This window comes from Equus caballus, chromosome 15 (genome assembly GCF_041296265.1).
Source record: "Equus caballus isolate H_3958 breed thoroughbred chromosome 15, TB-T2T, whole genome shotgun sequence".
NCBI classification, from domain to species: Eukaryota; Metazoa; Chordata; class Mammalia; order Perissodactyla; family Equidae; genus Equus; species Equus caballus.
In genome coordinates, this window is record NC_091698.1 from 54905761 (window position 1) to 54928605 (window position 22845).

At 41.7% G+C, this 22845-nt stretch overlaps 1 protein-coding gene across 3 annotated transcripts in view; it reads right to left on the reverse strand.

Annotated features, from left to right (window-relative positions):
• Positions 1-22845, reverse strand: part of COMMD1 (copper metabolism domain containing 1) — a 226118-nt gene that overhangs the window by 54304 nt on the left and 148969 nt on the right. Inside the window, exon 4 of one of the 3 annotated variants that reach the window (XM_023619035.2) lies at positions 18386-20983. The exons of the other annotated variants lie outside the window; for them this stretch is intronic. The gene's annotated coding sequence lies outside the window, so the exon portion shown is untranslated. Of the gene's footprint in view, positions 1-18385; positions 20984-22845 lie in introns of those variants that run through there. 3 annotated transcript variants of the gene reach the window in all.

Sequence of the window (22845 nt, forward strand, 5' to 3'; positions counted from 1 at the left end):
CTCTATCTGTAAAGATGCCTCCTCTCTGTGCCAGGAAGAAGGAGATGGCCTTATCTCTGGAAACTCTTAACGGGGAAGGCAAGGACTTAAGTTGTTTACTGTCCGGCAACCTCATGTAACTGACCTCCCCACCCCAAAATCCTCCTTTGTCTTTAGCTGAAGATAATATTTAAGCAGTGACTTCTGCCATTTACTCAATCCAGTTTGATTCTTATCTAAAAGTTGTGGGACTGCCCAATGGCCGGACCCTACTGGCACTGACACCATTTTAACTTTTTTACATATTCTTTCCTTTGTCTTGTAAAGAGATAACTCACATACCTATGCCTTAAATTTAGCTCTAACCCTCAACTTGGGGCAGCAGAAGCTCTGACTGCCCATGGGTCCTGTCCCCATGCTATTCCATACTATTCTCTAAATAAAAGAGCACTACTGCCAGATCTTAAGAGTCTAAGAAATCTTTCTTTCCACTCCTTGGCTCACCGACCCCGCATCAATATGGTAAGCGTGTTTGGGTCTGTAAGAAACTGCCAAACTGTTTTCCAGGGTGGCTGTATCATTTTAAATTCTCACCAGCAATGTCTGAGTGATTCAGTTTCTCTGCATCCTTACTAGCATTTGGTTTATCACTATTTTTGTTTTAGCCATTCTGATAGATGTGTACATACTTTCTTTTGGAAAGCCATAAACATTTGTAAAAAAAACTCAGCCAATGCTAACTAGCTAATGTTTCCTGGATGCCTGACTCCAAGTTAAGCTATTTGAGCGTGGAGGAGACCAAGCTCCTGTATGCGAGGGACTGGAGAGGCCAGACTAGAGCATGAGAGGATGGCAGTTCCTCCAAAGGCAGCCCTATGAGCCCTGCGCGCTGACTGGTGTACGGGAGGAAGACATTTCCTCTTCCCAAATGTGGGTTCGTCTGGCTGGAGAACGAATTAAATTCACATGAGACAGAATAGCAAGAGAAAATTAAACAGAGCTTTATGAGGAACCACGGCCTGGGGCCTTTCTTCCCGAAGGAAGAAAGGGCACCGAAGAAGTGGGGTGCACAGAGTGGTTCTATACCCCCAAACAGGGTGTTTCACACGTGATTGAAATGTCCCTCCCACAATAGTCACAAGATTGCCCTGTCGGCACAGCGCTCGATGGACACAGCAGGTAGTGGTCTGCTATCTCCGAGGGCGTAGCAGGAGGCAAGTCTATGTCTGGAGCTGGGTGGTCACAGGTGAGCGCAGCAATCAGTTCCTAGCCTAAGGAAAGATGCTTAATCCTTAAAGAAATGCCAATGTTGGGAGGGGGAGGGAAGTCAGTTACAGGAGGTTACCAGAGAAGCACAATAAAATGCAGATTTAAGTCCTTGCCTTTGGTATTGATTAAGAGTTTCTAGAGACAAGGTCATCTCCTTTCTTCTTCCTGGTACAGAGAGGGAGGCACCTTTTATAGATAGAGATTTACCTTACAAATGTAAATGTGTCCTAAGGAAGGGCAAGTTCCATTCCTCAGAGCCTCCTTCCCTGTCCCAGTTTATCAAAAGCAATCAGCCTCAAATAATCCTGATGCCAAAGAGACATATCTTGGGGTGGCCAACTTCAGGTCCCTACACCGGTAACAATGTGAGTTGGATGATAAACCCCGAGACCCCAACAAGAACTTGTGTCAGGGACATCTCTATGGAGCTCAGAGAGAAAAAGATCCAACAACTCTGTGGAAGGGTTAGGGAAGGAAATCACTGTCTGGATCCAGCAGAGGCTCAAAGTAGGCTGTTTGAAGCTCCAGGTAAAAGGAATGGCATTTACTCTCTGGGTCTCCAAAAATGGATTCAGATTCTGCCTGTTTTGCAAAGAAATAGGACAAAGCTAACAAAAGCCCACTTGTGGCAAAATGGAACTGATTTTTAACCTGAGAGAGCACCCTATCCCTTTCTAGTGGATTCTGTTAAAGAAGATTCTTAGATTATCATCTGAGTTCAATTCTCTCATTTTCCTCAACTTCTGTCTATTGTATCAAGCCTAGGGCATCAAGTTCCACTCACCGACAGTTGTGAATATGGATGAAACCATGTTACTGTACAGTTATTGGATCTCAGTTATCTAAGGAATAGAGGGCCTTGATGTATTGAAAATATTTGGCTTTCAAAAAAGTAACTCTTTAATTATACACAATAGCCAAGACTTGGAAGCAACCTAGGTGCCCCTCAAGGGACGAATGGATAAGGAAGATGTGATATTTACACACAATGGAATACTACTCCGTCATACGAAACGATGAAATCTGGCCATTTGTGACAACAAGGATGGACCTTGAGGGTATTATGCTGAGTGAAATAAGTCAGAGGGAGAAAGTCAAATACCATATGATATCATTCATAAGTAGAAGATAAAAACAACAAACAAACACATAGCAATGGAGAATGGATTGGTGGTTACCATGGGGGAAGAGGGGCGAGGACAAAAGGGGTGATTAGGCTCACATGTGAGGGGATGGACTATAATTAGTTTTTGGCTGGTGAACGTGATGTAATCTACACAGAATTCAAAATATATTATGATGTACATCTGAAAAAAAAAGTAAGCCTTTAGACAAAGGTCAGTTTTGTCTGGAATAACACAGAACACTGTACTCAGGACCTCATAAAGGCAGAATGCTATCAGGGGACTTTCTGTCCTTCCTGGCATAACTTTGTCCACCCCTGCCCTTCCTGACCTTCACCCCAGGGGACAGGGGACATCTATTGTCCACACTCTGGTCTGATTTTTCAAAAAGTATTTATTTATACCCCACCCTACTCCAAAAAATTTCTTTGAAGAAATTAAAATACTTTCATATATAAAACAGAACAACAAAATGGAAAACAGAACCAAAACTAGTTAAAAGGAGCAGAAAAATAGATGTGGCCAAATTAGTATTTATCATTCACAATGATTACATTTTGCTTTAAAGAATGCTCTTAGCTTCTAATACTCAAATGCAACAACCTTCTTTTAGAAAGTCATCATTTGACTTTCCCATATGATGTCTTTAAAGTTTTAGGTTCAATTGATACACCCATATTTGCCATTTCACTATTTTGTTCTTCAATTACTGAGCTTTTAGTGGCTTATCTATTTAAATAAACTCTTAAGAAGAATTTTCCAGTAGTCTAAGACTCCAGCTGATGGCTGTTAACCCTTTTAGAAAACTCAAGAGATGGCTCCTCTGTTGCTCCCATGGGCAAGCATTATTCAGCTCGAAATCTTTCTCATGATAACTACAAAGATATGATAAAGTCAGTGTCTCAGAGAGAAAAATCAGCTTATGAATAAATATATATTAAGGTACTCTTGTTAATATATGCCACCTGAGGGTAGGGACCTCATCTCTCTTGTCCACTAATGTGCCTCATACAGTGCCTAGGACACAGTTAGAGACTCAAATATTTACTGAAAATTGTCAAGTGCCCTCTCTGAGCAGCATACTCTTCTCAGACATTTTGGGAATATGTAGAAATAAAGGATTCATGGGTTCATGACCGCACCCTCTCACGCACCCACCCAAAGCCTGTCATGGCACATATCTATCTAATGGCAGGTGAACTTCAACTTCCTATGCAAAGGCCTTATAGAGGAGCCAAGATTGCCCTTGTGGCCCCAATCTTTTCTGAAGGCCACAGACACCCTGAACAGGCCCATCATGTGGAACTGGGAGGGGCATATCCACTGAAAAGCTTTGGTTAGTCGCATATAGAGATATTCTAGCATGTAGTCACTCCCACAACCATTCAGACTCCAGAAATGGCCACAGTGCCTGCCATTTCATGAGGGAAACACAGCAGCAAGATGTCATGTGTGAAACGACCTCTTGGGTCCTTTAAGTCCTATGGTTATGGTTTATCCCAGGGCCATGACGGGGCTGCCTCAAACTAGGACCAGATCTCCTAAGCCACAGGCTCTACTGTCCCGCCCTGGGCTGTGTTATGCTACCACCTGACTTCTCAGCTGCTGCCCTATCATCTTTTCCAAATACTTAAGTGTCCATTAGTTTATAGTTCTGCTCAGATGCTTTATGTCTGGCTCTTTCCCTCTCAGGCAACAGGCAAATGTTTAGGCTAGAAGAATCAACCGAAAGACCAACTAATACATAAACCATAAGAGATACACAAGTCCATGCTCCAAAACTCTAATCTGAGAGTAAAATCCTCACTCTGTTTAATCAGACCATAATATTTCTCTTTTTGATAAATACACTAATAGAGTACAGCAAATTTCTCGATCTTGGCACTATTAACATTTTGGTCCAGATAAGTTTTTGTTAGGAGTGCTGCCCTGTGCATTGTAGGATGTTTAGCAGCATCCCTGGCCTCTACTCACTAGATGCCAGTAGCAGCTGCCCCCCAAATGTCTCCAAAGATTGTCAAATGCCCCAACTGAGAACCACTGGAGTAGAGTAAGCAACACAATCTGAAACTCAGGCTTACAAAAAAAGCCAATGCATCAGCCCAAAGCTGATTAAATTTGACCTTAAAAAAAGGCAATATGTCAGTAATTGGTAATCTTGCAACTTTCTGTAAGCTTGAAATTTTTTTTTTTTTTGAGGAAGATTAGCCCTGAGCCAACACCTGCTGCCAATCCTCCTCTGTTTGCTGAGGAAGACCATCCCTGAGCTAACATCTGTGCCCATCTTCCTCTGCTTTAACGTGGGATGCCTGCCACAGCATGGCTTGCCAAGTGGTGCCATGTCCGCTGGGATCCCCGAATCCAGGCTGCCGAAGTGGAACGTGCCAACTTAACCACTGCGCCACCAGGCCAGCCCCCAAATTTTTTCCAAGTAAAAAGTTTTTTAAAAAGACTGTGAAAGAGAGAGAGCTTGGATTCAAGCTGGATTCTTTCTTTTTAGCTTTTTTGAGATATAATTCACCTAGCATACTATTGACCCATTTAAAGGGTAAAAGTCAGTGTTCTTTACTAAGTTCACAGGTTTGTGCAACCGTTACCACAATATAATTTTAGACATTTCCATTCTCCCCAAAAGAAATCCTTTATCCATTACCAGTCACACAAGTTGCCCCCAGGCAACCACTAATCTATTTTGTTTCTTTAGATTTGCCTATTCCGGATATTTCATATAAATGTAATGGTAAAGGTAATAAATGTAAATGTAATATGTGGTCTTTTGTGACTGGCTTCTTTCACTTAGAATGTTTTCAAGATTCATCCAAGTTGCGGCACGTATCAGTCATTCCTTTTTATTGCGGAAAAATATTTTTTGGTGAATGCGTATTTTCATTTCTCCTGGGTATATACCTAGGATTAGAATTATGGGGTCTTACGGTAACTTTGTTTGTGATTTTGAAGAACTGCCAAACTGTTTTCAAAAGTGACTGCACCATTTTCCCACTAGCAATGTATTAAGGGTTCCAATTTCTCTGCAACCTCCCCAATACTTGCTATTGTCTGGCTTTTGCTTATAGTTATCCTGTCTCACTGTGTTTTGTTTGTTTTTTGAGGAAGATTAGCCCTGAGCTAACATCTGCTGCCAATCCTCCTCTTTTTGCTGAGGAAGACTGGCCCTGAACTAACATGCGTGCCCACCTTCCTCTGCTTTATATGTGGGACGCCTGCCACAGCACGGCTTGCCAAGTGGTGCCATGTCTGCAGCTGGGATCCGAACCGGCAAACCCTGGGCCACCGAAGCAGAACGTGCGCACTTAACCACTGCGCCACCAGGCCGGCCCCCTCACCATGGTTTTGATTTGCATTTCCCTAATGATTCATGATGTTGAGCATCTTTTCATATACTTATTAGCCATGTGTATACCTTCTTTGGACAAATGTCTATTCGAATCCTTTCCAACTTTTAAAAAATTAAGCTTTTTAATGAGGTAATTGTAGATTCACATAACAGCTGTAAGAAATACTATAGAGAGTTTCTATGTATCCTTTACTCAGCTTTCCTTATGTAACATCTTGCAAAACTATAGTACAATATCACAGTCAGGATATTAACTTGACACAGTCAAGATACAGAACATTTCCTTCAGCACTAGGATCCCTTATGTGGCCCTTTTATAGCTACACCCACTTCCCTCCTGCTCCCACCTCTCCTTACCCCTGGCAACCACTAATCTGTCCTTCATTTCTATAATTTTGTCATTTAAGAGTGTTATATAAATGAAATAATACAATATATAAGCTTTTGGGATTGGTTTTTTCCCACTCAGCATAATTCTCTGGAGATTCATCCAGGTTGTGTGTGATCAATAGTTTGTTTCTTTTTATTGCTGAGGAGTATTCCTTCATATGGATGTACCAGTTTGTTTAACCATTCACCTGTTGAAGGACATGTGGTTTGTTTCCAGTTTTGAGCTATTACAAATAAAGCTGCTATAAACATATGTGCACAGGTTTTGCTTGAACACATGTCTTAATTTCTCTGGGATAAGTGCCCAGGATTGCAATTGCTGGGTTGTATGGTAGTTGTATGTTTAGGTTTTTAAGAAACTGCCAAACTGATTTCCAGAGTGGCTGTACCACGTTACGTTCCCCCCAGCAATGTATGAATGATCCGGTTTCTATCAGTGGGGGAAGGGAGGCCGGTTCCTCTCTGTGGTGCTCGCCTGCTATAGAGCTTTTGCAACAAGGGGCTGTGAGACGGGTGAGAAAACTGGCAAAGCCTGCTCATCCTGGGCAGACAGAGATTCTGAGGAGCAGCCCTTGTCTTCTTGGCTGCATTTGTATGGAGTATAATGGATCTTGATGGTGATGGTAATTACACGATTGCATGCATTTGTCAAAATTAATAAAATTTTACACTATGTAAATTTAAAAACTTTGAATTTTACTCTATTATACCTCAATGAACCTGCCCCCCACCCAAAATCCCAAAACCACAAACGAAAAACCTTGTACAGTGACCATCTGTTTACCTCCACCACCCAGATTCAAAGGTTGTTAATATTTGACCATATTTATCTATATTTGTATTTTATTTTCGCTAAATAATTTGAAAATAAGTTACCGACATCATGACACTTCATCCCTAAATATTTTATCACACTTCTTCTAAGAATAAAGACATTTTTTTTACATAAGATATCTAAGAAAAGCAACAATAATTCCAAAGTATCATCTAATATACAGTCCATATTTCAACTTCTCCAATTGTGCTCAAAATGTCTTCTGTAATTGCCTTTTCCTAACCTGGATCCAATCAAGGATCATATAATGCATTTGGATGTTATGTCTCTTCAATCTCTTAATCTAGAATAATCTTTCCATCTTTTTCTGTTCATGACATTTTGTCTAGGCCAGTTGTCTTGCAGAATGTTCTGCAATTTCTGGATTTGTCTGATTGTTTCCTCATGGTGTTATCAAATATCCTCCTCTCTCTTTATTTCCTGTAAACTGGAAGTTAAGTATAGAGGCTTGTAGACTCAGGGTAAACACTTTTGGGAAGAATGGTCCACAGGTGAGAGAGACAGATTTTCCCATTTTCTTGGCCTCCCAGCAGACCTATTTTCCTTCCTGTCTCTCTCATACCATAAAGGGGTTGTGTACCTGTGTTATAAAGTCTTGTGGAGGGCTTAGTGTACCAACTAGATACTGAGGCCACAAACATCAAAAAGACAGTTCCTGTTCTAAAGGAAATGAATGAATGAAATAGCACCTTTTATCATCCAATAAATATTTAGTAACTGCTACAATGAGCCAGGTACCATGCTAGGTGCTGGGGATACAGCAGTAAGCAACTGTAAACATGACCCCAGCCTCCAAAAGTTTATAGTCTAATAAGTGAGACTTTCATGAAAAAGAAAATCCAGAAATAACTTGTGATAAATGCTATGAAAGAAAATCACAAGAGAATATGGCTGATTGTATAATGGGGAAAGCTGACCTACAGGGTACACCATCTGAGCTGAGGACTGAAGGATGCACAGGTATCAAGTAGGTGAAAGGCAGAGCGAGGTAGGACAGGGGAAGGTGGGCTGCAAGAAGTTTACTGGGGCATCCAGATACAATTCTGTCTAGTGAAGTCATGAAAGGAGCCCATGCACTAGACTTGGAGGGTCAGAGGCAGCTTCCCTGAGAGAGTGATATCTAAGTTGAAGCCTGAAGGGTGAACAAGTCAGTGGAGACAAACAGACGAAAATGTAAAGCAAACAGCTAACTAGCTAGTTGCTAGAATTAAATCTGTACAGGAATTTAGGTTTGAGAAAACTATGAAGTATTCTTGCCAAAAATTTTAATCTGAACTAATCAAGATTCTAGACCTAACTTCTGGTTTACAGGAAATACTGCGGATGAGGAATTTTAAATCACATTGCCTTAAATTAAAAAACCCTAACCAGAGAAGTTCAGATTTTATAGTCAGACCCAACAAGTGGTCTGTGCTGTCATCTAAAAGAACTGTGGATCCTGGAAGAAAGGAGGGCCTGTTAAAGCCTTGTACTCCAGTCCACTTTCCTGAATATTCCTGAATATTCAAGTTGGGCCAAAAGGCTCGAACCCATTCTCCACTACGGTAAATAGCCCTGTTATGGTTGCTCCTAATAGTAGTTATGATGATTTTTTAAAAACTACATTTTTCCTAAGCCACACAACTAACACGTAGCAGAGTCAGAATTCAATCCAAAGTTGCTGGCTCCAAAGCACCTGTATTTAACTATGACACAACACTGTAATAATGATAATGGTACCCACCAAGGCGAAGGTAAGAGAAAGGGACTGTTTGTAATACAAGTCAAAGGAAGAGATAGATACTCTTTTAGCACAATAAGGACACAGGAGTGATACCTGCAGGAGGTTAACAGGCACAGTATGAATGGTCTGGTTATTTTCAGATGCTTGAACAGGAGGTCAGACCACAGTGGTCAGAAATGCCCCCTGCCTCCCTCCTTACCCTCCACCAGGAACAGAAAATGACTGTGCTTTTAAGATGTAAAAAGCTGTTGGGATCTCTGGGGGAAGAAACAGAGGACTACGGGGAAGGGGATTATAAGAGAGGAGGCAAGAAGAAGTTGAGGGGAAGTCTGCTGAGTAGAGGTTGGCCCTGTAGGTGCCTTGGCCACTAAGCCCCTGTACTCATGGTTAAACACCTTACAGAGGGCAGTCAAATGCCTGTCGTGCCGTGCACTCTAGGTCGGTTAGAATATGATGCATGAGCCTGAATAAAAAGACTCACTCACTACGCTCCATGATTCTGTGTGATTTCAACAGCCAACTGGAAGATAGTTTTGTTAGGAATTATTCCATCATGGGCTTCCAACAACTTCTATTAACATCAGGCAGTGTGCTAAGTGCTTTACATACATTCATTATTTCTAATCCTCTTAATGACCCACCAGAAGAGGTCACTGAGACTTACTCACTCACCTAAGATCACAAAGCTACCAAACCAGAGAATTTTTAGTTGTGCCTGTCCGACTTGGACACAGCTAAACTAGTCTAGAACACTGCCTCTCAAACTATCTGTGAGGAAGGACTGATTTTTAAAATTTCCAATCCATCAAACCTGATAATTTTGTAAGATACACAATTTTTAAAAAGATAAAATAAAAAATATATGTACAACACAAGCCCAAACTTATTATTATACTCAACAGATACGCTCTGTGAAATTGCTATAAATGTTTCTAAACACTTACGCTGAATGTCTGTACCAATCTTGTCATGGAATGGCACTAGCATAGAGTAGTGGTTCCTAGTTATGAGGGCATATCAGAATCATTCCAGAACTTTTTGCCAAATACATTTTGGCAAATATGCCGGCCCTCTACCCAAACTCTGATTCAGCAAGCTTGGCATGTCTAGTAGACACTGCCCAGGGGATTCTGATGTCCATCCCTGGTTAGGAACTCCTTGCTGCTCTAACATGTTGCCAAAGTTAGTTTCCAGCTTAGTGCAAATTCAGAGAATCAAGAACCTTTTTCAGAATTCTCTAAAACAGTACTGGGCATTGTGGTGGGGGCAAGAAAGATGGGTAAGAATACCAGGGAATTGGGGTGCAAGAGTTGCCCTACCTCAACTAGGTTTTTGGTGGTGAACACAATGCAGTCTATGCAGAAGTGAAAATATAATCATGTACAACTGAAACTTATGTTTTTGTTTTTGTTTTTTTTTTGAGGAAGATTAGCCCTGAGCTAACTACTGCCAATCCTCCTCTTTTTGCTGAGGAAGACTGGCCCTGAGCTAACATCCATGCCCATCTTCCTCTACTTTATACATGGGACGCCTACCACAGCATGGCTTTTGCCAAGTGGTGCCATCTTGGCACCCGGGATCTTAACTGGCAAACCCTGGGCCGTGGAGAAGCCGAACGTGCGAACTTAACCGCTGTGTCACCGGGCCGATCCCCGAAATTTATGTTATAAACTAATGTGACCTCAATAAACAAACAAACAAAAGAGTTGCCCTTCCTAACATCTGCATTACCACTTGGTACTTTTTCAGTATCTTTTCAACTTAAAACTTTTGATGTTTGGTTCAAGTCTGAAATCTAAGTAGCAAATTATAAGTGGTCAGAATCACATTTTGCAGATAACCACTCCCACCTAAGATGACATCTCTATTACGTTTCCTTCTACACAGCTCTGCCTTTGTAAGAACAGCTCGCCTCCGGCATCCTGCATTTGAGGGATTCTGGGAACAGTGCACCCCAGAGGACGGCAAGCTGGTGGGGCAGCCAGTCATTTTCAGGGAGAAACAGCCTCAAGAGAAAAGCACTCCACCTTTCAGATCAGGGCCAACAGTGAAAAGCAGATGAGGAATGAGGCCTCACAGGAAGACTCAAAAGAGACTTCAGTGAGAATCAGAAGTGCTGGTGTATGTATTCCTTCAAGAAAAAAGTGCAGTGACCTAAGTGACCCCAATGGAAGTGAGGATCAATAAGATACTTGTGAAAAAAATGACAAATAGGCTGATGGGGGCAAAATATACTTTTTTTCATAGTAATTACTTTTTATTAGTGTTACTGGTATGCATGGGTATGTTCAACTGCCCCTACCACGATCTTAAACAAGTACACATAGAGTTTGATGTACACAACGTGTACTTTTCTCTCAGTCGTAGTCCTTGATGGATATGTTCATACAGCAGGCAATTAATGAAATTTGAGAATATTCCTCCAATTGCATCCTCTAGAATAGACTGAAAACTCCTTGATGGATGATATGTTTCTAGACTACATCGAGGGCTCCTCCAAATCAGTAAGAAAGGCAAACGACTCAAAAGAAAAACAGGCAAAGGATATGGACAGTTTCACAGAAGAGGAAATAAAAATAGCAAAGACACAAAAAGATGTTCAACCTCACTGGTGACTGGAAAAACGCAAGGCAAAATGAGATACCATTTTTGATTCATCATATTGGCAAAAAAGGGTGATATTATCAAGATACTTTCATACACTGCTTGTGGAAGTATAAGTTGGTTGGGCTACTTTAGAGGGCTATTGGGAACTGTGCTGGAGCCAGTTTATACCAGCCTGCAAGAGCCGACTGTGCATATCCCTTCCCAACTCCAAGTTTGGTAATGTCACATAAGCTGTTTGAAATCAGCCACGGTGGGAGAACTCAAGCAATGGATATGGGCAAAGGCTACAAATCAGCTCCTACTCCCTTTTCTGGAAGACTGGGGACCTCCACAGTCTATTTGCCAGTGTCTAGAATCTAAAAAGCACATAACCCATGATACAGCAATTCCTGTTTTCTAAGATATGTTTGCACATATATACAGGTAGGCATGTGCAAGGATGTTCACTGCAGCATTGTTAGCAATGAGGAAAAATTGTAAACAACCTAAATATCCACTGACAGGGAATTTTAACTGCAACCCCCTACCCTAGGGCTGGCCTGGTGGCGCAGCGGTTAAGTTCACACATTCTGCTTCGGTGGCCTGGGGTTTGATGGTGTGGGGGCCTGGAATTGGCCACCCCAAGATATGTCTCTTTGGTATGAGGATTATTTGGGGCTGGTTACTTTTGATAAACTGGGAGAGGGAAGGAGGCTCTGAGGAGTGGAACTTGCTTGCCCTTTGTCAGGAGACATTTACATTGTAAAGGAAATCTCCATCTGTAAAGCTGTCTCCCTCTCTGTACCAGGAAGAAGGGGGGATGCCCTTATCTCTAGAAACTCCTAATCAATGCCAAAGGCAAGGACTTAAATCTGCATTTGTTTACTGTACTTGTGTGGTAATCTCCCATGATCGGCTCCCCCTCAACCCCTAACATCCTCCTTTGTCATTAGCTGAAGATGCTATTTAAGATGGCGGCTTCAGCCATTTTGGCGAGTTGCTCAGCTTGCCTGAGCCTCTCCCATGTATACATGTTATAAAGCTTTGTTTAATTTTCTCCTGCTATTCTGTCTCACGTAGGTTTAATTCATTCTCCAGCCAGAAGAACCCAGAGAAGGGAGAGGAAATGTCTTCCTCCCCTACAATGGTTCAGATCCCAAGTGCGGACCTACACACCTCTTGGCAAGCCGTGCTCTGGCAGGTGTCCCACATATAAAGAGAGAAGGATGGGAATGAATGTTAGCTCAGGGCCAGTCTTCCTCAGCAAAAAGAGGAAGATTGGTGGCAGATGTTAGCTCAGAGCTAATCTTCCTCAAAAATAAATAAATACCTCCCTCCCCCCGGAAACTATTGTGTCTATGGAATGCTATGCAGCAGCTGAAATTAATGAGGAAAATTTATACAAACTGTTGGGAGGAAAAACTTCTCTACCAGCTCAGGGGTGATTGGGCAGGGGGAGGGAGGTTCTGTGTATGAACTGACAATACACAAATTAATGGGAAAAAAATTTTTTATGCATGCAGGCCCACTCGATAGTACTCTCTACAGTACCCCAGAGTAGCTTCCAGAGTAGCTAGGGGTAAAGGTTTATATACCAGCTTAATAAGGGAAGGTAGGGGGTTTGGGCTTCAAAAGATGGAAGATTCTGGTGAGAGTCGTTTACACAATTTTTTTGGAATGTCTTGGTGACAAGGTCAGTGCCTCCCTGACTTGAGAGTTGAGGGGGTGGGGAGGGGAGAGTGCTGGCGGCTGACTCTAGTAAAGCTCTGTTCTGATCAGATAAAGGAAGTTCCGATCAGATTTCTCTCACCATCTTCTGTAGCTTAGATGTTTCCACTTTGAAGTATTTTCTACACTGGTTTGGTGGGTTGTTGGTCTCTGCAGTACTAATTTGGAAAAGTCTCAAGACATATTGTTGAGGGAAAAAGCAATTTTGCAGGACAATACATACAGTATGATTGCACTTATGTTATACAAATACATCAAACAATACTATAAATATGGGCACATATGCAAGTATGCAAAAGTTATTTAAAAAAACCTGGAAGGAGATATACTCAAAGTGACCACAGAGGTTATTGCTGGGGAAGAGGAAAAGAAAACCAAGACGGATGGTATTCGTCATAAGGGACTTCAGCCTTAATTGTAAGGTTTAAATGCTTCTCAAGGACAAGGTATCCATGAATTATTTGTGTAAAGTTAAAACCAAAACAACTCCCTGAAGACAGAAATGTCCATAAACTTCCACCCAAAAGGCCAAGGTCAGGGTTCTGAGATTCTGGAATGGGAGGCACCCTCTCACTCCTGATACCGGGCCTCTTGGGCAGCCACACCCTTCTCCCCCAGGGCACTCTGGAAACTGGATATCAGGCCTGATTAAGACCCTTAAAGGTCCCTGAAAAGCACTGAAAAGATGATGATTCTCCTCACTTCTCTGCATTTATAATTCAAAATAAAAGTACTATGAAATTAAAGAAATCTTACAAAGTCTTGATTTTTCCTATGACTATGGTGATGCTCTTGAAATGTGAAAATAAAAATATCTCAAAAAACTCTGGCTTAGCTGAACGCATGTGCTTAATTCTGACTGACTGGGTGATTTAGCACCTTTGGTAAACCAAGGGTGAGAAATGCAACAAGCCACCAGCAATCTTCAGTCCTTCTCCAAGACATAGATGAGACAAAAGAATGAAAGGAAAGGACAAGAGTTTAATCACTACTTGTTTCGTCAACCCAGCTCAACAAACCATGTGCACAGTTAATTTACTAAACTTCCAGGTGCAAAACTAGGTGTGGCACTTGATCTACAAAGAATGGCCCTGCTATGGTTGCACAGCAACCACTTCTCTCCCGGGGCTCAGGCAAGGCAACAGAGACTTGCTGGGTCTTGCCCCTCCAGCAATGGTTCCACAGGGCTGCAAGTTGATCCTCCCAGGGTCAGGTCCTCAGTGAGGAGATTTCTCCAGCTCTTTAGGGACCTTCGTAATCAAAATCCCTTAGCTTTTTATTCAGCTGTTCCCTATGAGTACAGGGAGCAGGAAGGGGACTGTTCATTAAACTTTTGCATTATCTTTCCCCATTTATTAAAATTACATGCGTAAGTATGGATGAAAAGAAGGATCAGCTTTTCCCACCTGTCTCAGCAAGGGAATTGGGTGGGACTGATAACTGTCCCACTAGATGCTCCTGGTCCCAGATTATCTAGTTAGTTATTATTTATTATTTACTTATTTATGATTTATTATTAGTTTACTTAATTTACTTTCTGATACTGGGAAAAAGATTTTTCTCTAAATTCCCTATAGACCATATTTGAAGTGGTGGTACACTATCCAGCAAATGGCTACATCTATGGTTTAATGGATCATACAGTAACTTATGAATACAGTAACTTATGAAGTGATTTGCTTTCTTCCAGCTCAGAGAGGATCTGGGGAAAGGCAACTTCTTGGTCTATGAAGTCCAAAGCCAGGTGGTCCCTCTGTACCCAGAGGATTTGGCACCTCACTTCCAGCCCCCATCCTGACCAGCCAATCCAGATCAGACTGGGGCTTCAGGGAAGAACAAAATATTACGTGGCCTGTCTGTCTTCTTGTGCCATTCTTGGGCTGATATTGATTGACAGAAAATATAAACCCTTCAGGCAAAGTTCAGTTTTGCATAGAGTAACAACCTTCACCCCCTCTAAGTCTTCCATAACTGAACTGTGCTTTGAGGAAAGGGCAGGAGGGGGTTTTTTGTTGTTGTTTTTTAAGAACCTTCATTCCTTTCTGCAAACTGCTTGGGGGACATGAACATGAATCTCATGGGCTAAGACAAAGGTTCCTTTTTTTATGTTCTCCTCATTTTCCTTTCCCTTTCCAGAATCTAGGCCCTGGTGATTCTCTTCAGGAGGCAGTAAGCGACCCTTGAAAGAAGAACAGACTTTACCTTCCTTTCCCAATCAAGACAGAATGGGCCCACAGCTCTGCCAGGGATGCTCAGAAACTGCTTCAGGCCTCAACTCTCCAGGGAGGGAGGGCACCTTGGGGTTCGTTCAGTTGGGCAGTCCCATGTCTGTTAGCAGTCATAGGTTCTCCTACTGGGGCTATGTTTAGCTTTGTTTGTCTTCCATGGGAACACAACTGCATTTGTATCCCTTTTCTCACCTCTCCACTTATAACAACTCATCACCAAGCACCTGAGCCAGATGATAAGCTGGATATGATCCATGTTTGTCAATATCCACCAAGACAAAAGAAAGGCACCTTCCACGAAGAGGTGACACCCCTTCCATACCTGGAAATGTGTTCCCTTTCCACCTCCAGATCCAAAGACATACCCCTCTATCCTTCACAAGTTCACCTGATTTTAAAAGCTTTGGCTTAAAACCTTTCCTGATGATTCCAGTCCCCTTTGACTTTTCTCTTTGCTGAAACTCACAGAGCAATTGTAGTTTGCACCATTCAATTTAGCACTTAATTGGCTACTGACTTATATTGCTTATAAACTGCTTCATGGCTACTGGTTTCAGCATTGTAAGGAAACAGTTCCTAACAGTAGTAATAATGATAATAATAGCAGCAGCAAACATTTATATGGCTGACTTCATGCAGCCATTACTCCAGGTGCTTTCCACATGTTAACTCATTTTATTCTACCAATATGCCGACAGAAGTAGGTACTACTGTACTGTCACTCCACTTTTTACAAATGAAGAAACTGAAGCACAGAGATGTTTAAAAAATTGCCCAAGGTTGTACAACTAGTAACAGAGCCAGGATTTGATCTAGGTTTCTAAAAGATGTCTTTTTGACTATCTCTAAATTGTATTTACTCCATAGTATCTAACTCTGTGAATTAGATTTATCATCCCTATTTTCAGATGAGAAAACTAAACATGCCTGAGGTCACACAGCTAGGACCCTGGGCAGAGCTGTGATTCAAACCTCAATCTGACTCGAATGCTTTCTTCTTCCCTAAGTGGAAAAACTAAGAGTATTTGATTAATACTCAACTCAGGCATCATATCTCTGGTGCTCATTCATCTCATGCACAACTGTGGAGACTTTTGCAGGTGGGGGGAGGAGGGGATACAAAGATGTGTGAGGTAAGGTCCCTACACTTAAGGAGTTTACAGCCCGGGGGAGACAGCTGTGCATACAAGGTTGTGTACTAAAATGCTGCAGGTGCTGTGATGGTAGTTGTGACAATTCAGTAGGCACACAAAGATGAGGTTGGAATGCTGAGGGATCCTTGGATCGTCACATAGGGGAGTGAACTCAGACTTTTTGTAGAGTTACTAATCCAAGGTTTTGTGATTAAAAAAGATTTGGTGATTAAAGTCTGTTGACCAGAAAATTCAACTAAGAGGACTCTGAGTATTCTGGTTCATTAGGTTTCTGCTATAAATAATAATCCTCTCCAAATCCATTATAAATTGTTGCTATTTTCTAGGCTGCCCCTGGCTCCATAAGACGTTGGGGAGTAGGGAGAGGTGATCACAGATTGCCTTCTGAGAATTCATGAAACTCCTGATACTGAATGAAAAATTCAGTGAATCTATTTTTTTCTGGCAAAGAGAATCCAGAGTTTTCACTGGATTCTTTGACATAAGGTGTCATCCAAAAGTTAAGAACCACTAAAATGATGCTTTGAAGGTATATCTGTACTTGCAACTATAACTATATAATGATATATATATATATATATATATATATAAAATACATACATACACCCTTATTTAAGTGTACACAGAAAGTGTCAGGAAGGGTTTTCCTGGTGGCATAGTGGTTAAATTCGCACGCTCTGCACGCAGGTTCAGATCCTGGGTGTGTACCTAGCACTGCTCATCCAGCCATGCTGTGGTGACATCCCACATAAAAATACAGGAAGATTGGCACAGATGTTAGCTCAGTGACAATCTTCCTTGAGGAAAAAGAGGAGGACTGACAACAGATGTTAGCTCAGGGCCAATCTTCCTCTCACACACACACACACATACATACACACACACAAACACACAGAGAAAGTATCTGGAAGGAAAAGCCAGACTGTTAACGGCAATGTCTTCTGGGAAGAGAGATTTTTTTTTTTGAGGAAGATTAGCTCTGAGCTAACTACTGCCAATCCTCCTCTTTTTGCTGAGGAAGACTGGCCCTGAGCTAACATCCTGCCCATCTTCCTCTATTTCATATGTGGGACACCTACCACAGCATGGCTTGCCAAGCGGTACCATGTCCGCACCTGGGATCCGAACCGGCGAACCCCAGGCCTCCGAAGTGGAATGTGCACACTTAACCGCTGCGCACCGGGCTGGCCCTGAGAGATTTTTTTAACAGCAGAAGGCAAGGGAGACTTACTTTTGTTCCACACAATTCTGTACTGATTTAAAAATTAAATAATAATTTTTTAATGAACATGTATTACTTTTATAATTACAACATTAAAAAAAAAATCTGATCTCTATTCTACTGCACCATGGGTGGACCATGTTGAGAAAACCATAATAGTGAGGAAGTAGCTGCTACAGAATTCACCACAGACATTGTTACAATGAATTAATGGCCAAGAGTTAGGATGTATTTAGCAAGCTTGGGTCATGGTTGTCCAGCTAGGATAAGGACAATCTACTGCCTACGTGGGTACTGTGGACAGCCAGGAAGCCCCATGTGGCAGGAGACTCATCTTGCACATTGTGCTCTGAGATGGGTGGCATTGAGTGGACAGTGAGGTCCAGGTCATCAGAAACAGCATCAGGCTCTACAAAGAGCATCAGCAGCCTCAGCTCAGAGAAAGATCTAACATGGATGCAGGTTGCAAGTGACATTGGATCTCACAGTCCCAAGGTCACACCTGCATACAAAACTCATCACTGTAGGAACTGTCATCATCTAAATACAATCAGCAAGGACAGAGACATTTTTTACAAGCACACAGTATTCTTTTGGAGTGTCTGGCAGGTAGAACATAAAGATGGAAGACAATACCCTGAGGTCTCTTCCTGACCACGGCCTTATACAAGTCCTCTGCCCTTTCCGACCAGATGTTTCCCCATTTTGACAAGATGATAAATTAGCTTTTACCAAAAGACTCCAAATCAGTCGCCAAATCTTAGTCATGGTTCTAAAAACAGCCAGAATATGAATCATACAAAATCTCCAAATTTATTTTTATTTACATTTATTAATATAAAAACAGTAAAATAAAAGCATTTAGATTTTAACTATTTTCATTTTTCAGCCTAAATTTCTTTTAAACAGTTTAATCTCTAATCCACTTGTGCAATCAAATCCATATTTCCCCCCTTTTCATCTCTTCCCCACCTGCATCCTGTGAATCAAGAGAACTTGAAACCCTTACACAGGAAACAGAGCAGGTACAAGAGAAATAAAAGGCCTAATTATAGTCTTGGTGAGTAAATACCCATATTTTCCACCTGCTTATGTACAGGTCTAGTATTTTATTCTCATAATATATGAACTTATAAGTTATATCAGTTGTCACTGTTTATCTGATAAGAAGCAGGCCCAGGCGGGATCCTTCGTAACAAAGGCTAGCTCAGCATTGCATACAGTTGTGATGCTATAAGAGACAATTATGGCCATTCCCCAGATCAGGAAGAATTGACTGCACTTAGATAAAAATTGCTCTCTCTCAATTTTTGAGGTTAAAAACTGTATACTTTGGGGCCAGCCCGGGGGCGCAGTGGTTAAGTTTGCAAGTTCTGCTTTGGCGGCCCAGGGTTTGCCAGTTCGGATCCCAGGTGGGGACCTACACACTGCTTGGCAAGCCATGCTGTGGCAGATGTCCCACATATAAAGTGGGGGAAGATGGGCACAGATGTTAGCTCAGGCCCAGTCTTCCTCAGCAAAAAGAGGAGGATTGGCAGCAGACGTTAGCTCAGGGCTAATCTTCCTCAAAAAACCCCACAAAAACCTGTATACTTTGCAACTAGAGTTAAGCACAAGCTAATTATACTCTATCGGGTCTTCCCTTCTGCTGGCTAAATCACCATCTAAAATATTTGAAAACCTTGGCTGGAAAGTTGGACAACTAAGAATTATAAGGTGACAATTGTCCCACAAAGGTCCGTTCTTCCAGCATCCTGTTCTTTTAGGAAAATAGCCAATCATCTCTGAGCTGACTCTAGAAGACTTCCTTCTATATCCTTGTCCCTTCACTGGTAGAGATATTTATTGTGCACTTTAGAAAACACTATTTTCTAACACCTGTTTAATATTTATTTTCCTTTAACTTCTATTTATATTCACTTTTCCAAATTTTCACTCAGATCTAAAAAAAGCACTTCAACAACTAATAGCTTGACACAATGTCAGCTATTTAAGATTTCAGATACTCAATGTCATCCTTTGCTTTTCACCACCTTCTAGCATTTGAGGGAGAATAAATTAAACTAAAGTTTAAAATGCTGTAATTCTTTTTGAATCATCATTAAAACAAGACTGAGAGAAGAGAGGTTATATAAAGGAAAGAGGAGGCTATAATGGTGGAATTTAAGCCTTCACTGACGAAGCCGCTAAGAACCAGGACTTCCAAGAAAAGCCAGTCCTGAGAATAAAGCCAAATCCTTTGCTCCTTACCTACATGAAACTACTCAAGTCTGGAGTTTCTTTCCGACTTTATTCGGAAGCAACTTTTGGTTTGCCTGGACTATTTCTAATCAGACTGGACTTAGAGTGCTTACTGCTCAAGCAGGGACAATTTCTACAAGGCCTAGTTCAGGCTGAGGATTATTTTTATTTTGCCCCACATTTCCTGAACTCAAAATAAAGTGATTTTAACCTAGGCTTACAGAAGTAGGAAACCTAGTGGGGTCTGCTGGGACCCTTATGTCAATTTTCTCCTTCCCTGGTCCTTTCTCTATGCTTGCACTCTCCCCAGGGAGATGTCCTGGTTTAAATAAATGTCCCTTGCAAAAATTTACAAAAACAAATTAGTCCCCCAAAATACAAAAAACAGATAAAATCCAATTAGGCAAGAAAGGGAATGATTTGTTCTTATATTTTCTTAGAGGGAATAAAAACTGATATAACCTTTCTGGAGAGCAATTTGGTAATGTTTATCAAAGTCTTAAAAACCATGCACTCCACTTCCAGGAATTTATTCAGGGAAAGTCAACTCTTTTCCCAGTTCTGGCCTTCTTTTTGTTATCTCTGTATGTTAAGTTGACGGATCATTTAACTGTTCCTCTTCGTATGTTCTGTATTTTCACAAAAGACTACAATAAACATATAACTCCTTTGGTAATCGGAAATTAAAAATCACCAGGAAATATAAAACATGCAAACAGCCTGTCCAAAACCACTTGCATTCAAATGTTTAGTGTTAAATGTGGGGACCACCTGCAGCAACCAGTTTCTTTTTTATTATTATTATTATATTATTCTGAAAAAGCCAGTACACACTAACAGTTTTTCCAATGACCTAGGGTTTTCAGATACAGTAAAAAAGCCCCACGTCCACTTTTGTGACTATTACTTTCATAGGATGATCTAAACAGAGCTTCAAACCACGACAATGATTTCCTCTCCCTGTGGGCCCAGGGCTGTTCCTTCGGGCTTCCACAGATTTTCATTGGATATGTGAGTCAATACTAATGTGGTAGCTATGGTCCTTCCTTCCAATGACATCTGGAATCTCTTTATCTGATGAGATATTCTTTCCTCCATTTTATAGCAGGAGACATTATCTAAATTCTCCAGGATCATGTGACAGTAGCCCTGAGAAGAGAAAGCAAGTTTTAACAGTTCTTTGGCCAAACCAGACGGCTTTTCTGAATCTATTTACCATACTGTTTCAAGATGTTTTCTGAAGGGTCCACAGGAGCTACATTTAAAACCTTCTGGTCATTGTTTGCTAACTGCTGGGATGGTTTTAATCAAGGAGAAAGCCAATATTTTCAGCTTCAGTGTTGGAAGAGCTCCTAGAAATGTCTCCAAACTGATTTAGAAGAAAATGCTTAACAAAAGAGGACTTATTCCTGCCCTGGAATAAACTCGTTAGAACTGACATATGCTGTAACCGCAGACCAAGAGAACTACATTTTTTGAACACATTACATCCCAAAGGCAACTGAGGTTTCTAAATTTTATCAGTATCAGAGGACAAAATCAGTTCAACAAGGACTATAGCCTCCATATACTGATTGACAGCTTCCTCCTCCGAATATTCTCGGCGTTTGATGTAACTTCTCTTCTAGGACCTAGTTTTTTTTTGTTTTTTGTTTTTCCTTCTTCTCCCCAAATCTCCCCAGTACATAGCTGTATATCCTAGTCGCAGGTCCTTCTAGTTGTGGCATGTGGGACGCTGCCTCAATATGGCCTGACGAGCAGTGCCATGTCTGCACCCGGGATCCACACTGGCGAAACCCTCGGCCGCTGAAGCGGAGCGCAAGAACTTAACCACTTGGCCACAGGGCCAGACCCTAGGACCTAGTTTTGACACTAGTTTTCTTGAAGAAATTTTCTTTTTTTTCTTTTGAGGAAGATTAGCCCTGAGCTAACATCTGCCAATCCTCCTCTTTTTGCTGAGGAAGACTGGCCCTGAGCTAACATCCCTGCCCATCTTCCTCTACTTTATACGTGGGACACATACCACGGCATGGCTTTTGCCAAGCGGTGCCATGTCTACACCCGGGATCCAAACCGGCAAACCCCGGGCCGCTGAGAAGTGGAATATGCGAACTTAACCACTGCGCCACCAGGCCAGCCCTGAAATTTTCTTGAAGAGGTTTTATTTGATGACTCAGGTAAAATTTTCTGACGTAAAAGATCTCACATTCCCTCAGTAGACATTTTTCCTTCCCCACAACCCTGAGTTGAGATGAGTGAAGGGAGTCCCTTTGTGATGAGGCCAGTTTTGTTGTAGGTTCCAGAAAAGCCCATGTTTCTCAGTAGCTCACATCAAACCAGACCCCCCCAGATTTAGGAAGAACTAATCCAAATGCCTGAATCAGTTCCAAAAGCATGTCAGGTTTTACTAGGGTCAGTAAACCTCTTCTAAGTTAGGCAGGCTCCTCTAGGCCTCAGCTTAGGACACATGGCATTTGGTCAGCCTGGTATTTGCATGAGTAAAATGTTTTTTTCCTCCTTTTCTAATTCTTGCATGATTTATCGTGTGTAAATCCCTAAAATCCCACCCAGGAACCAACCACCATTGCAAGGGTTTTTAAGTTGACCCCACTTCAGTCCTATAGAGCCCAACTCTCTGGGGATAGGTTCTTGAAGCCTCTTTATTTTTGTTTTTAAAATGCTTTTATAAGTGCCTCTGGATGCTGAAGTATGAGAACCTCTGCAGTAGAACAACTCTAAGAGTGAATGAAAGGGAAAAATCCTAGAGCCAGCCCAGTGGCATAGTAGTTAAGTTTGCGCACTCTGCTTTGGTAGCCTGGGGTTCGTGGGTTTGGATGCTGGGTGTGGACCTGCACACTGCTCATCAAGCCATGCTGCGGCAGCATCCCACATACAAAATAGAGGAAGACTGGCACAGATGTTAGTGCAGGGACAATCTTCTTCAAGCAAAAAGAGGAGGATTGACAACAATGTTAGCCCAGGGCCAATCTTCCTCATCAAAAAAAAGAATG